Source organism: Crinia signifera, chromosome 3, assembly GCF_055691185.1.
Source record: "Crinia signifera chromosome 3, ASM5569118v1, whole genome shotgun sequence".
Taxonomy (NCBI): domain Eukaryota; kingdom Metazoa; phylum Chordata; class Amphibia; order Anura; family Myobatrachidae; genus Crinia; species Crinia signifera.
The window spans coordinates 321,693,459-321,707,778 of NC_139219.1; the positions used below are offsets into that span (position 1 = coordinate 321,693,459).

The 14,320-nt window shown below is 39.4% G+C and overlaps 24 non-coding genes across 24 annotated transcripts; all 24 read right to left on the reverse strand.

Annotated features, from left to right (window-relative positions):
- Positions 1–476: 476 nt before the first annotated feature.
- On the reverse strand, positions 477–548 carry TRNAA-CGC (transfer RNA alanine (anticodon CGC)). Its single transcript has one exon. It is a non-coding gene; the product is annotated as a tRNA-Ala (tRNA).
- A 448-nt stretch (positions 549–996) lies between these two features.
- TRNAA-UGC (transfer RNA alanine (anticodon UGC)) lies at positions 997–1,068 on the reverse strand. The gene has a single exon. It is a non-coding gene; the product is annotated as a tRNA-Ala (tRNA).
- A 499-nt stretch (positions 1,069–1,567) lies between these two features.
- On the reverse strand, positions 1,568–1,639 carry TRNAA-CGC (transfer RNA alanine (anticodon CGC)). The gene has a single exon. It is a non-coding gene; the product is annotated as a tRNA-Ala (tRNA).
- A 448-nt stretch (positions 1,640–2,087) lies between these two features.
- On the reverse strand, positions 2,088–2,159 carry TRNAA-UGC (transfer RNA alanine (anticodon UGC)). Its single transcript has one exon. It is a non-coding gene; the product is annotated as a tRNA-Ala (tRNA).
- A 503-nt stretch (positions 2,160–2,662) lies between these two features.
- Positions 2,663–2,734, reverse strand: TRNAA-CGC (transfer RNA alanine (anticodon CGC)). Its single transcript has one exon. It is a non-coding gene; the product is annotated as a tRNA-Ala (tRNA).
- A 448-nt stretch (positions 2,735–3,182) lies between these two features.
- Positions 3,183–3,254, reverse strand: TRNAA-UGC (transfer RNA alanine (anticodon UGC)). The gene has a single exon. It is a non-coding gene; the product is annotated as a tRNA-Ala (tRNA).
- Positions 3,255–4,270: 1,016 nt separating this feature from the next.
- Positions 4,271–4,342, reverse strand: TRNAA-UGC (transfer RNA alanine (anticodon UGC)). Its single transcript has one exon. It is a non-coding gene; the product is annotated as a tRNA-Ala (tRNA).
- Positions 4,343–4,845: 503 nt separating this feature from the next.
- Positions 4,846–4,917, reverse strand: TRNAA-CGC (transfer RNA alanine (anticodon CGC)). The gene has a single exon. It is a non-coding gene; the product is annotated as a tRNA-Ala (tRNA).
- Positions 4,918–5,365: 448 nt separating this feature from the next.
- TRNAA-CGC (transfer RNA alanine (anticodon CGC)) lies at positions 5,366–5,437 on the reverse strand. Its single transcript has one exon. It is a non-coding gene; the product is annotated as a tRNA-Ala (tRNA).
- A 448-nt stretch (positions 5,438–5,885) lies between these two features.
- Positions 5,886–5,957, reverse strand: TRNAA-UGC (transfer RNA alanine (anticodon UGC)). The gene has a single exon. It is a non-coding gene; the product is annotated as a tRNA-Ala (tRNA).
- A 450-nt stretch (positions 5,958–6,407) lies between these two features.
- Positions 6,408–6,479, reverse strand: TRNAA-UGC (transfer RNA alanine (anticodon UGC)). Its single transcript has one exon. It is a non-coding gene; the product is annotated as a tRNA-Ala (tRNA).
- Positions 6,480–6,927: 448 nt separating this feature from the next.
- On the reverse strand, positions 6,928–6,999 carry TRNAA-UGC (transfer RNA alanine (anticodon UGC)). The gene has a single exon. It is a non-coding gene; the product is annotated as a tRNA-Ala (tRNA).
- Positions 7,000–7,448: 449 nt separating this feature from the next.
- TRNAA-UGC (transfer RNA alanine (anticodon UGC)) lies at positions 7,449–7,520 on the reverse strand. The gene has a single exon. It is a non-coding gene; the product is annotated as a tRNA-Ala (tRNA).
- Positions 7,521–7,967: 447 nt separating this feature from the next.
- Positions 7,968–8,039, reverse strand: TRNAA-UGC (transfer RNA alanine (anticodon UGC)). Its single transcript has one exon. It is a non-coding gene; the product is annotated as a tRNA-Ala (tRNA).
- A 448-nt stretch (positions 8,040–8,487) lies between these two features.
- On the reverse strand, positions 8,488–8,559 carry TRNAA-UGC (transfer RNA alanine (anticodon UGC)). The gene has a single exon. It is a non-coding gene; the product is annotated as a tRNA-Ala (tRNA).
- Positions 8,560–9,007: 448 nt separating this feature from the next.
- TRNAA-UGC (transfer RNA alanine (anticodon UGC)) lies at positions 9,008–9,078 on the reverse strand. The gene has a single exon. It is a non-coding gene; the product is annotated as a tRNA-Ala (tRNA).
- Positions 9,079–9,487: 409 nt separating this feature from the next.
- TRNAA-UGC (transfer RNA alanine (anticodon UGC)) lies at positions 9,488–9,559 on the reverse strand. Its single transcript has one exon. It is a non-coding gene; the product is annotated as a tRNA-Ala (tRNA).
- Positions 9,560–10,006: 447 nt separating this feature from the next.
- On the reverse strand, positions 10,007–10,078 carry TRNAA-UGC (transfer RNA alanine (anticodon UGC)). Its single transcript has one exon. It is a non-coding gene; the product is annotated as a tRNA-Ala (tRNA).
- Positions 10,079–10,868: 790 nt separating this feature from the next.
- Positions 10,869–10,940, reverse strand: TRNAA-UGC (transfer RNA alanine (anticodon UGC)). Its single transcript has one exon. It is a non-coding gene; the product is annotated as a tRNA-Ala (tRNA).
- Positions 10,941–11,388: 448 nt separating this feature from the next.
- On the reverse strand, positions 11,389–11,460 carry TRNAA-UGC (transfer RNA alanine (anticodon UGC)). The gene has a single exon. It is a non-coding gene; the product is annotated as a tRNA-Ala (tRNA).
- A 790-nt stretch (positions 11,461–12,250) lies between these two features.
- TRNAA-UGC (transfer RNA alanine (anticodon UGC)) lies at positions 12,251–12,322 on the reverse strand. The gene has a single exon. It is a non-coding gene; the product is annotated as a tRNA-Ala (tRNA).
- A 448-nt stretch (positions 12,323–12,770) lies between these two features.
- Positions 12,771–12,842, reverse strand: TRNAA-UGC (transfer RNA alanine (anticodon UGC)). Its single transcript has one exon. It is a non-coding gene; the product is annotated as a tRNA-Ala (tRNA).
- Positions 12,843–13,290: 448 nt separating this feature from the next.
- On the reverse strand, positions 13,291–13,362 carry TRNAA-UGC (transfer RNA alanine (anticodon UGC)). Its single transcript has one exon. It is a non-coding gene; the product is annotated as a tRNA-Ala (tRNA).
- A 448-nt stretch (positions 13,363–13,810) lies between these two features.
- Positions 13,811–13,882, reverse strand: TRNAA-UGC (transfer RNA alanine (anticodon UGC)). Its single transcript has one exon. It is a non-coding gene; the product is annotated as a tRNA-Ala (tRNA).
- Between the last annotated feature and the right edge of the window lie 438 nt (positions 13,883–14,320).

Genomic DNA, 14,320 nt, shown 5'->3' on the forward strand with positions numbered 1-14,320 from the left:
CATTATGGGGGAAATATACTAAGATGTGAGATGTGTTTCACATTGAATGTTGCTATGGGCAACCTATCAGAAACTACTTCTCATTTTTTTAACACCTACTAGAAGAAAATAGATAGTATCTGCCTGGTTGTCCATAGCAACATCCCTTGTGAAATACTACTCACATCTTAGTAAATTTCCCTCTATATGTTTTATATCAAATTCCAAACCCATCCTCCTGTCTGCCCAATGTATTTAAAGATATCTTTTGTTCTTAAGAAATTAGTTTTGTTAAATTATTCGATTGTAATTAAACTTTGCTCATTAATTTAAAGTGCAATCATTCATATTTTTCATTCTTAAATTACTTTTGTTAAATTATTCAATTGTAATTAAACATTGTTCATCAATTTAGAGTGCAATCATTCATTTGTTGGTCTCTTGCTCTTTTGGAGAGGATACATACAGTTAAGTAAGAATCTTGACTTTGCAAAAGGTGGAGACGCCGGGGATTGAACCCGGGGCCTCATACATGCGAAGCATGCGCTCTACCACTGAGCTACATCCCCTGCGTTGAAAATGTTTCGTGAGCAACTGTAGATTTTCAGTGTACTCAGGATCTGTGACTTTCTAGGGTTCTAATGGTGTCTCTTAGAGTATGGAGCAATGATAATCATTATAACTTGCAAGAGGTTCAAAGACACCAGAGTGTCCACATCTGATAAGGATGCAAGTTAATGCCCATTCCACACTTTAGATTGCTGTAAGTCTTAACACGAGGCTGGTTTAGTATCAGAATCTCCTATCTTATATAATGAATGGCATTTATATTGATCAAGTGTTCAAAGTAGAGGACATTTTTATATTCAGTTTGATCAGCAGTATCATACCTTGGTAGAAAGACGCACAGGATGTATGCGATGACTGCCTACTGAGCATTGCAGAATAAGGCTTTTCAAGGCGTCTCTTTTGGAGAGGATGCATACTGTTAAGCAAGAATCTTGATTTTGCAAAAGATGGAGATGCCGGGGATTGAACCCGGGGCCTAATACATGCAAAGCATGCGCTCTACCACTGAGCTACATCCCCTACATTGAAAAAGTTTCTTGAGCAAAACATTATGGGGGAAATATACTAAGATGTGAGTGGTGTTTCACATTGAATGTTGCTATGGGCAACCTATCAGAAACTACTTCTCATTTTTTTAACACCTACTAGAAGAAAATAGTATCTGCCTGGTTGTCCATAGCAACATCCCTTGTGAAATACAACTCACATCTTAGTAAATTTCCCTCTATATGTTTTATATCAAATTCCAAAACCATCCTCCTGTCTGCCCAATGTATTTAAAGATATCTTTGGTTCTTAAGAAATTAGTTTTGTTAAATTATTCGATTGTAATTAAACTTTGCTCATTAATTTAAAGTGCAATCATTCATATTTTTCATTCTTAAATTACGTTTGTTAAATTATTCAATTGAAATTAAACTTTGTTGATCAATTTAGAGTGCAATCATTCATTTGTTGGTCTCTTGCTCTTTTGGAGAGGATACATACAGTTAAGTAAGAATCTTGACTTTGCAAAAGGTGGAGATGCCGGGGATCGAACCCGGGGCCTCATACATGCGAAGCATGCGCTCTACCACTGAGCTACATCCCCTGCGTTGAAAATGTTTCGTGAGCAACTGTAGATTTTCAGTGTACTCAGGATCTGCGACTTTCCAGGGTTCTAATGGTGTCTCTTATAGTATGGAGCAATGATAATCATTATAACTTGCTAGAGGTTCAAAGAAACCAGAGTGTCCACATCTGATAAGGATACAAGTTAATGCCCATTCCACACTTTAGATTGCTGTAAGTCTTAACACGAGGCTGGTTTAGTATCAGAATCTCCTATCTTATATAATGAATGGCATTGATATTGAACAAGTGTTCAAAGTAGAGGACATTTTTATATTTAGTTTGATCAGCAGTATCATACCTTGGTAGAAAGACGCACAGGATGTATGCTATGACTGCCTACTGAGCATTGCAGAATAAGGCTTTTCAAGGCGTCTCTTTTGGAGAGGATGCATACAGTTAAGAAAGAATCTTGATTTTGCAAAAGATGGAGATGCCGGGGATTGAACCCGGGGCCTCATACATGCAAAGCATGCGCTCTACCACTGAGCTACATCCCCTACATTGAAAAAGATTCTTGAGCAAAACATTATGGGGGAAAAATACTAAGATGTGAGATGTGTTTCACATTGAATGTTGCTATGGGCAACCTATCAGAAACTACTTCTCATTTTTTTAACACCTACTAGAAGAAAATAGATAGTATCTGCCTGGTTGTCCATAGCAACATCCCTTGTGAAATACAACTCACATCTTAGTAAATTTCCCTCTATATGTTTTATATCAAATTCCAAACCCATCCTCCTGTCTGCCCAATGTATTTAAAGATATCTTTGGTTTTTAAGAAATTAGTTTTGTTAAATTATTCGATTGTAATTAAACTTTGCTCATTAATTTAAAGTGCAATCATTCATATTTTTCATTCTTAAATTACTTTTGTTAAATTATTCAATTGTAATTAAACATTGTTCATCAATTTAGAGTGCAATCATTCATTTGTTGGTCTCTTGCTCTTTTGGAGAGGATACATACAGTTAAGTAAGAATCTTGACTTTGCAAAAGGTGGAGACGCCGGGGATTGAACCCGGGGCCTCATACATGCGAAGCATGCGCTCTACCACTGAGCTACATCCCCTGCGTTGAAAATGTTTCGTGAGCAACTGTAAATTTTCAGTGTACTCAGGATCTGCGACTTTCCAGGGTTCTAATGGTGTCTCTTAGAGTATGGACCAATGATAATCATTATAACTTGCTAGAGGTTCAAAGACACCAGAGTGTCCACATCTGATAAGGATGCAAGTTAATGCCCATTCCACACTTTAGATTGCTGTAAGTCTTAACACGAGGCTGGTTTAGTATCAGAATCTCCTATCTTATATAATGAATGGCATTGATATTGATCAAGTGTTCAAAGTAGAGGACATTTTTATATTTAGTTTGATCAGCAGTATCATACCTTGGTAGAAAGACGCACAGGATGTATGCTATGACTGCCTACTGAGCATTGCAGAATAAGGCTTTTCAAGGCGTTTCTTTTGGAGAGGATGCATACAGTTAAGCAAGAATCTTGATTTTGCAAAAGATGGAGATGCCGGGGATTGAACCCGGGGCCTCATACATGCAAAGCATGCGCTCTACCACTGAGCTACATCCCCTACATTGAAAAAGTTTCTTGAGCAAAACATTATATGGGAAATATACTAAGATGTGAGTTGTGTTTCACATTGAATGTTGCTATGGGCAACCTATCAGAAACTACTTCTCATTTTTTTAACACCTACTAGAAGAAAATAGATAGTATCTGCCTGGTTGTCCATAGCAACATCCCTTGTGAAATACAACTCACATCTTAGTAAATTTTCCTCTATGTGTTTTATATCAAATTCCAAACCCATCCTCCTGTCTGCCCAATGTATTTAAAGATATCTTTTGTTCTTAAGAAATTAGTTTTGTTAAATTATTCGATTGTAATTAAACTTTGCTCATTAATTTAAAGTGCAACGATTCATATTTTTCATTCTTAAATTACTTTTGTTAAATTATTCAATTGTAATTAAACTTTGTTCATCAATTTAGAGTGCAATCATTCATTTGTTGGTCTCTTGCTCTTTTGGAGAGGATGCATACAGTTAAGTAAGAATCTTGACTTTGCAAAAGGTGGAGATGCCGGGGAGTGAACCCGGGGCCTCATACATGCAAAGCATGCGCTCTACCACTGAGCTTGAAAATGCGTTGAAAATGTTTCGTGAGCAACTGTAGATTTTCAGTGTACTCAGGATCTGCGACTTTCCAGGGTTCTAATGGTGTCTCTTAGAGTATGGAGCAATGATAATCATTATAACTTGCTAGAGGTTCAAAGACACCAGAGTGCCCACATCTGATAAGGATGCAAGTTAATGCCCATTCCACACTTTAGATTGCTGTAAGTCTTAACACGAGGCTAGTTTAGTATCAGAATCTCCTATCTTATATAATGAATGGCATTGATATTGATCAAGTGTTCAAAGTACATTTTTATATTTAGTTTGATCAGCAGTATCATACCTTGGTAGAAAGACGCACAGGATGTATGCTATGACTGCCTACTGAGCATTGCAGAATAAGGCTTTTCAAGGCGTCTCTTTTGGAGAGGATGCATACAGTTAAGCAAGAATCTTGATTTTGCAAAATATGGAGATGCTGGGGATTGAACCCGGGGCCTCATACATGCAAAGCATGCGCTCTACCACTGAGCTACATCCCCTACATTGAAAAAGTTTCTTGAGCAAAACATTATGGGGGAAATATACTAAGATGTGAGTTGTGTTTCACATTGAATGTTGCTATGGGCAACCTATCAGAAACTACTTCTCATTTTTTTAACACCTACTAGAAGAAAATAGATAGTATCTGCCTGGTTGTCCATAGCAACATCCCTTGTGAAATACAACTCACATCTTAGTAAATTTCCCTCTATATGTTTTATATCAAATTCCAAACCCATCCTCCTGTGTGCCCAATGTATTTAAAGATATCTTTTGTTCTTAAGAAATTAGTTTTGTTAAATTATTCGATTGTAATTAAATTTTGCTCATTAATTTAAAGTGCAATCATTCATATTTTTCATTCTTAAATTACGTTTGTTAAATTATTCAATTGTAATTAAACTTTGTTCATCAATTTAGAGTGCAATCATTCATTTGTTGGTCTCTTGCTCTTTTGGAGAGGATACATACAGTTAAGTAAGAATCTTGACTTTGCAAAAGGTGGAGATGCCGGGGATTGAACCCGGGGCCTCATACATGCGAAGCATGCGCTCTACCACTGAGCTACATCCCCTGCGTTGAAAATGTTTCGTGAGCAACTGTAGATTTTCAGTGTACTCAGGAACTGCGACTTTCCAGGTTTCTAATGGTGTCTCTTATAGTATGGAGCAATGATAATCATTATAACTTGCTAGAGGTTCAAAGACACCAGAGTGTCCACATCTGATAAGGATACAAGTTAATGCCCATTCCACACTTTAGATTGCTGTAAGTCTTAACACGAGGCTGGTTTAGTATCAGAATCTCCTATCTTATATAATGAATGGCATTGATATTGAACAAGTGTTCAAAGTAGAGGACATTTTTATATTTAGTTTGATCAGCAGTATCATACCTTGGTAGAAAGACGCACAGGATGTATGCTATGACTGCCTACTGAGCATTGCAGAATAAGGCTTTTCAAGGCGTCTCTTTTGGAGAGGATGCATACAGTTAAGCAAGAATCTTGATTTTGCAAAAGATGGAGATGCCGGGGATTGAACCCGGGGCCTCATACATGCGAAGCATGCGCTCTACCACTGAGCTACATCCCCTACGTTGAAAATGTTTTGTGAGCAACTGTAGATTTTCAGTGTACTCAGGATCTGCGGCTTTCCAGGGTTCTAATGGTGTCTCTTAGAGTATGGAGCAATGATAATCATTATAACTTGCTAGAGGTTCAAAGACACCAGAGTGTCCACATCTGATAAGGATGCAAGTTAATGCCCATTCCACACTTTAGATTGCTGTAAGTCTTAACACAAGGCTGGTTTAGTATCAGAATCTCCTATCTTATATAATGAATGGCATTGATATTGATCAAGTGTTCAAAGTAGAGGACATTTTTATATTTAGTTTGATCAGCAGTATCATACCTTGGTAGAAAGACGCACAGGATGTATGCTATGACTGCCTACTGAGCATTGCAGAATAAGGCTTTTCAAGGCGTCTCTTTTGGAGAGGATGCATACAGTTAAGCAAGAATCTTGATTTTGCAAAAGATGGAGATGCCGGGGATTGAACCCGGGGCCTCATACATGCAAAGCATGCGCTCTACCACTGAGCTACATCCCCTGCGTTGAAGACGTTTCGTGAGCAACTGTAGATTTTCAGTGTACTCAGGATCTGCAACTTTCCAGGGTTCTAATGGTGTCTCTTAGAGTATGGAGCAATGATAATCATTATAACTTGCTAGAGGTTCAAAGACACCAGAGTGTCCACATCTGATAAGGATGCAAGTTAATGCCCATTCCACACTTTAGATTGCTGTAAGTCTTAACACGAGGCTGGTTTAGTATCAGAATCTCCTATCTTATATAATGAATGGCATTGATATTGATCAAGTGTTCAAAGTAGAGGACATCTTTATATATATAGTTTGATCAACAGTATCATACCTTGGTAGAAAGACGCACAGGATGTATGCTATGACTGCCTACTGAGCATTGCAGAGTAAGGATTTTCAAGGCGTCTCTTTTGGAGAGGATGCATACAGTTAAGCAAGAATCTTGATTTTGCAAAAGATGGAGATGCTGGGGATTGAACCCAGGGCCTCATACATGCAAAGCATGCGCTCTACCACTGAGCTACATCCCCTGCGTTGAAAACGTTTCGTGAGCAACTGTAGATTTTCAGTGTACTCAGGATCTGCAACTTTCCAGGGTTCTAATGGTGTCTCTTAGAGTATGGAGCAATGATAATCATTATAACTTGCTAGAGGTTCAAAGACACCAGAGTGTCCACATCTGATAAGGATGCAAGTTAATGCCCATTCCACACTTTAGATTGCTGTAAGTCTTAACACGAGGCTGGTTTAGTATCAGAATCTCTTATCTTATATAATGAATGGCATTGATATTGATCAAGTGTTCAAAGTAGAGGACATTTTTATATTTAGTTTGATCAGCAGTATCATACCTTGGTAGAAATACGCACAGGATGTATGCTATGACTGCCTAATGAGCATTGCAGAATAAGGCTTTTCAAGGCGTCTCTTTTGGAGAGGATGCATACAGTTAAGCAAGAATCTTGATTTTGCAAAAGATGGAGATGCCGGGGATTGAACCCGGGGCCTCATACATGCAAAGCATGCGCTCTACCACTGAGCTACATCCCCTGCGTTGAAAACGTTTCGTGAGCAACTGTAGATTTTCAGTGTACTCAGGATCTGCAACTTTCCAGGGTTTCTAATGGTGTCTCTTAGAGTATGGAGCAATGATAATCATTATAACTTGCTAGAGGTTTAAAGACACCAGAGTGTCCACATCTGATAAGGATGCAAGTTAATGCCCATTCCACACTTTAGATTGCTGTAAGTCTTAACACGAGGCTGGTTTAGTATCAGAATCTCCTATCTTATATAATGAATGGCATTGATATTGATCAAGTGTTCAAAGTAGAGGACATTTTTATATTTAGTTTGATCAGCAGTATCATACCTTGGTAGAAAGACGCACAGGATGTATGCTATGACTGCCTACTGAGCATTGCAGATTAAGGATTTTCAAGGCGTCTCTTTTGGAGAGGATGCATACAGTTAAGCAAGAATCTTGATTTTGCAAAAGATGGAGATGCCGGGGATTGAACCCGGGGCCTCATACATGCAAAGCATGCGCTCTACCACTGAGCTACATCCCCTGCATTGAAAACATTTCGTGAGCAACTGTAGATTTTCAGTGTACTCAGGATCTGCAACTTTCCAGGGTTCTAATGGTGTCTCTTAGAGTATGGAGCAATGATAATCATTATAACTTGCTAGAGGTTCAAAGACACCAGAGTGTCCACATCTGATAAGGATGCAAGTTAATGCCCATTCCACACTTTAGATTGCTGTAAGTCTTAACACGAGGCTGGTTTAGTATCAGAATCTCCTTTCTTATATAATGAATGGCATTGATATTGATCAAGTGTTCAAAGTAGAGGACATTTTTATATTTAGTTTGATCAGCAGTATCATACCTTGGTAGAAAGACGCACAGGATGTATGCTATGACTGCCTACTGAGCATTGCAGAATAAGGCTTTTCAAGGCGTCTCTTTTGGAGAGGATGCATACAGTTAGGAAGAATCTTGATTTTGCAAAAGATGGAGATGCCGGGGATTGAACCCGGGGCCTCATACATGCAAAGCATGCGCTCTACCACTGAGCTACATCCCCTGCGTTGAACATGTTTCGTGAGCAACTGTAGATTTTCAGTGTACTCAGGATCTGCAACTTTCCAGGGTTCTAATGGTGTCTCTTAGAGTATGGAGCAATGATAATCATTATAACTTGCTAGAGGTTCAAAGACACCAGAGTGTCCACATCTGATAAGGATGCAAGTTAATGCCCATTCCACACTTTAGACTGCTGTAAGTCTTAACACGAGGCTGGTTTAGTATCAAAATCTCCTATCTTATATAATGAATGGCATTGATATTGATCAAGTGTTCAAAGTAGAGGACATTTTTATATTTATTTTGTTCAGCAGTATCATACCTTGGTAGAAAGATGCACAGGATGTATGCTATGACTGCCTACTGAGCATTGCAGAGTAAGGATTTTCAAGGCGTCTCTTTTGGAGAGGATGCATACAGTTAAGCAAGAATCTTGATTTTGCAAAAGATGGGTATGCCAGGGATTGAACCCGGGGCCTCATACATGCAAAGCATGCGCTCTACCACTGAGCTACATCCCCTGCGTGGAAAACGTTTCGAGAGCAACTGTAGATTTTCAGTGTACTCAGGATCTGCAACTTTCCAGGGTTCTAATGGTGTCTCTTAGAGTATGGAGCAATGATAATCATTATAACTTGCTAGAGGTTCAAAGACACCAGAGTGTCCACATCTGATAAGGATGCAAGTTAATGCCCATTCCACACTTTAGATTGCTGTAAGTCTTAACACGAGGCTGGTTTAGTATCAGAATCTCTTATCTTATATAATGAATGGCATTGATATTGATCAAGTGTTCAAAGTAGAGGACATTTTTATATTTAGTTTGATCAGCAGTATCATACCTTGGTAGAAATACGCACAGGATGTATGCTATGACTGCCTAATGAGCATTGCAGAATAAGGCTTTTCAAGGCGTCTCTTTTGGAGAGGATGCATACAGTTAAGCAAGAATCTTGATTTTGCAAAAGATGGAGATGCCGGGGATTGAACCGGGGCCTCATACATGCAAAGCATGCGCTCTACCACTGAGCTACATCCCCTGCGTTGAAAACGTTTCGTGAGCAACTGTAGATTTTCAGTGTACTCAGGATCTGCAACTTTCCAGGGTTTCTAATGGTGTCTCTTAGAGTATGGAGCAATGATAATCATTATAACTTGCTAGAGGTTTAAAGACACCAGAGTGTCCACATCTGATAAGGATGCAAGTTAATGCCCATTCCACACTTTAGATTGCTGTAAGTCTTAACACGAGGCTGGTTTAGTATCAGAATCTCCTATCTTATATAATGAATGGCATTGATATTGATCAAGTGTTCAAAGTAGAGGACATTTTTATATTTAGTTTGATCAGCAGTATCATACCTTGGTAGAAAGACGCACAGGATGTATGCTATGACTGCCTACTGAGCATTGCAGATTAAGGATTTTCAATCTTGATTTTGCAAAAGATGGAGATGCCGGGGATTGAACCCGGGGCCTCATACATGCAAAGCATGCGCTCTACCACTGAGCTACATCCCCTGCATTGAAAACATTTCGTGAGCAACTGTAGATTTTCAGTGTACTCAGGATCTGCAACTTTCCAGGGTTCTAATGGTGTCTCTTAGAGTATGGAGCAATGATAATCATTATAACTTGCTAGAGGTTCAAAGACACCAGAGTGTCCACATCTGATAAGGATGCAAGTTAATGCCCATTCCACACTTTAGATTGCTGTAAGTCTTAACACGAGGCTGGTTTAGTATCAGAATCTCCTTTCTTATATAATGAATGGCATTGATATTGATCAAGTGTTCAAAGTAGAGGACATTTTTATATTTAGTTTGATCAGCAGTATCATACCTTGGTAGAAAGACGCACAGGATGTATGCTATGACTGCCTACTGAGCATTGCAGAATAAGGCTTTTCAAGGCGTCTCTTTTGGAGAGGATGCATACAGTTAGGAAGAATCTTGATTTTGCAAAAGATGGAGATGCCGGGGATTGAACCCGGGGCCTCATACATGCAAAGCATGCGCTCTACCACTGAGCTACATCCCCTGCGTTGAACATGTTTCGTGAGCAACTGTAGATTTTCAGTGTACTCAGGATCTGCAACTTTCCAGGGTTCTAATGGTGTCTCTTAGAGTATGGAGCAATGATAATCATTATAACTTGCTAGAGGTTCAAAGACACCAGAGTGTCCACATCTGATAAGGATGCAAGTTAATGCCCATTCCACACTTTAGACTGCTGTAAGTCTTAACACGAGGCTGGTTTAGTATCAAAATCTCCTATCTTATATAATGAATGGCATTGATATTGATCAAGTGTTCAAAGTAGAGGACATTTTTATATTTATTTTGTTCAGCAGTATCATACCTTGGTAGAAAGATGCACAGGATGTATGCTATGACTGCCTACTGAGCATTGCAGAGTAAGGATTTTCAAGGCGTCTCTTTTGGAGAGGATGCATACAGTTAAGCAAGAATCTTGATTTTGCAAAAGATGGGTATGCCAGGGATTGAACCCGGGGCCTCATACATGCAAATCTGATAAGGATGCAAGTTAATGCCCATTCCACACTTTAGATTGCTGTAAGTCTTAACACGAGGCTGGTTTAGTATCAGAATCTCCTATCTTATATAATGAATGGCATTGATATTGATCAAGTGTTCAAAGTAGAGGACATTTTTATATTTAGTTTGATCAGCAGTATCATACCTTGGTAGAAAGACGCACAGGATGTATGCTATGACTGCCTACTGAGCATTGCAGAGTAAGGATTTTCAAGGCGTCTCTTTTGGAGAGGATGCATACAGTTAAGCAAGAATCTTGATTTTGCAAAAGATGGAGATGCCGGGGATTGAACCCGGGGCCTCATACATGCAAAGCATGCGCTCTACCACTGAGCTACATCCCCTGCATTGAAAACATTTCGTGAGCAACTGTAGATTTTCAGTGTACTCAGGATCTGCAACTTTCCAGGGTTCTAATGGTGTCTCTTAGAGTATGGAGCAATGATAATCATTATAACTTGCTAGAGGTTCAAAGACACCAGAGTGTCCACATCTGATAAGGATGCAAGTTAATGCCCATTCCACACTTTAGATTGCTGTAAGTCTTAACACGAGGCTGGTTTAGTATCAGAATCTCCTTTCTTATATAATGAATGGCATTGATATTGATCAAGTGTTCAAAGTAGAGGACATTTTTATATTTAGTTTGATCAGCAGTATCATACCTTGGTAGAAAGACGCACAGGATGTATGCTATGACTGCCTACTGAGCATTGCAGAATAAGGCTTTTCAAGGCGTCTCTTTTGGAGAGGATGCATACAGTTAAGCAAGAATCTTGATTTTGCAAAAGATGGAGATGCCGGGGATTGAACCCGGGGCCTCATACATGCAAAGCATGCGCTCTACCACTGAGCTACATCCCCTGCGTTGAAAAGTTTTCGTGAGCAACTGTAGATTTTCAGTGTACTCAGGATCTGCGGCTTTCCAGGGTTCTAATGGTGTCTCTTAGAGTATGGAACAATGATAATCATTATAACTTGCTAGAGGTTCAAAGACACCAGAGTGTCCACTTCTGATAAGGATGCAAGTTAATGCCCATTCCACACTTTAGATTGCTGTAAGTCTTAACACGAGGCTGGTTTAGTATCAGAATCTCCTATCTTATATAATGAATGGCATTGATATTGATCAAGTGTTCAAAGTAGAGGACATTTTTATATTTAGTTTGATCAGCAGTATCATACCTTGGTAGAAAGACGCACAGGATGTATGCTATGACTGCCTACTGAGCATTGCAGAATAAGGCTTTTCAAGGCGTCTCTTTTGGAGAGGATGCATACAGTTAAGCAAGAATCTTGATTTTGCAAAAGTTGGAGATGCCAGGGATTGAACCCGGGGCCTCATACATGCAAATCTGATAAGGATGCAAGTTAATGCCCATTCCACACTTTAGATTGCTGTAAGTCTTAACACGAGGCTGGTTTAGTATCAGAATCTCCTATCTTATATAATGAATGGCATTGATATTGATCAAGTGTTCAAAGTAGAGGACATTTTTATATTTAGTTTGATCAGCAGTATCATACCTTGGTAGAAAGACGCACAGGATGTATGCTATGACTGCCTACTGAGCATTGCAGAGTAAGGATTTTCAAGGCGTCTCTTTTGGAGAGGATGCATACAGTTAAGCAAGAATCTTGATTTTGCAAAAGATGAAGATGCCGGGGATTGAACCCGGGGCCTCATACATGCAAAGCATGCGCTCTACCACTGAGCTACATCCCCTGCATTGAAAACATTTCGTGAGCAACTGTAGATTTTCAGTGTACTCAGGATCAGCAACTTTCCAGGGTTCTAATGATGTCTCTTAGAGTATGGAGCAATGATAATCATTATAACTTGCTAGAGGTTCAAAGACACCAGAGTGTCCACATCTGATAAGGATGCAAGTTAATGCCCATTCCACACTTTAGATTGCTGTAAGTCTTAACACGAGGCTGGTTTAGTATCAGAATCTCCTATCTTATATAATGAATGGCATTGATATTGATCAAGTGTTCAAAGTAGAGGACATTTTTATATTTAGTTTGATCAGCAGTATCATACCTTGGTAGAAAGACGCACAGGATGTATGCTATGACTGCCTACTGAGCATTGCAGAATAAGGCTTTTCAAGGCGTCTCTTTTGGAGAGGATGCATACAGTTAAGCAAGAATCTTGATTTTGCAAAAGATGGAGATACCGGGGATTGAACCCGGGGCCTCATACATGCAAAGCATGCGCTCTACCACTGAGCTACATCCCCTGCATTGAAAACATTTCGTGAGCAACTGTAGATTTTCAGTGTACTCAGGATCAGCAACTTTCCAGGGTTCTAATGATGTCTCTTAGAGTATGGAGCAATGATAATCATTATAACTTGCTAGAGGTTCAAAGACACCAGAGTGTCCACATCTGATAAGGATGCAAGTTAATGCCCATTCCACACTTTAGATTGCTGTAAGTCTTAACACGAGGCTGGTTTAGTATCAGAATCTCCTATCTTATATAATGAATGGCATTGATATTGATCAAGTGTTCAAAGTAGAGGACATTTTTATATTTAGTTTGATCAGCAGTATCATACCTTGGTAGAAAGACGCACAGGATGTATGCTATGACTGCCTACTGAGCATTGCAGAATAAGGCTTTTCAAGGCGTCTCTTTTGGAGAGGATGCATACAGTTAAGCAAGAATCTTGATTTTGCAAAAGATGGAGATGCCGGGGATTGAACCCGGGGCCTCATACATGCAAAGCATGCGCTCTACCACTGAGCTACATCCCCTGCGTTCAAAAGGTTTCGTGAGCAACTGTAGATTTTCAGTGTACTCAGGATCTGCGGCTTTCCAGGGTTCTAATGGTGTCTCTTAGAGTATGGAGCAATGATAATCATTATAACTTGCTAGAGGTTCAAAGACACCAGAGTGTCCACTTCTGATAAGGATGCAAGTTAATGCCCATTCCACACTTTAGATTGCTGTAAGTCTTAACACGAGGCTGGTTTAGTATCAGAATCTCCTATCTTATATAATGAATGGCATTGATATTGATCAAGTGTTCAAAGTAGAGGACATTTTTATATTTAGTTTGATCAGCAGTATCATACCTTGGTAGAAAGACGCACAGGATGTATGCTATGACTGCCTACTGAGCATTGCAGAATAAGGCTTTTCAAGGCGTCTCTTTTGGAGAGGATGCATACAGTTAAGCAAGAATCTTGATTTTGCAAAAGATGGAGATGCCAGGGATTGAACCCGGGGCCTCATACATGCAAAGCATGCGCTCTACCACTGAGCTACATCCCCTGCGTTGAAAACGTTTCGTGAGCAACTGTAGATTTTAAGTGTACTCAGGATCTGCAACTTTCCAGGGTTCTAATGGTGTCTCTTAGAGTATGGAGCAATGATAATCATTATAACTTGCTAGAGGTTCAAAGACACCAGAGTGTCCACATCTGATAAGGATGCAAGTTAATGCCCATTCCACACTTTAGATTGCTGTAAGTCTTAACACGAGGCTGGTTTAGTATCAGAATCTCCTATCTTATATAATGAATGGCATTGATATTGATCAAGTGTTCAAAGTAAAGGACATTTTTATATTTAGTTTGATCAGCAGTATCATACCTTGGTAGAAAGACGCACAGGATGTATGCTATGACTGCCTACTGAGCATTGCAGAATAAGGCTTTTCAAGGCGTCTCTTTTGGAGAGGATGCATACAGTTAAGCAAGAATCTTGATT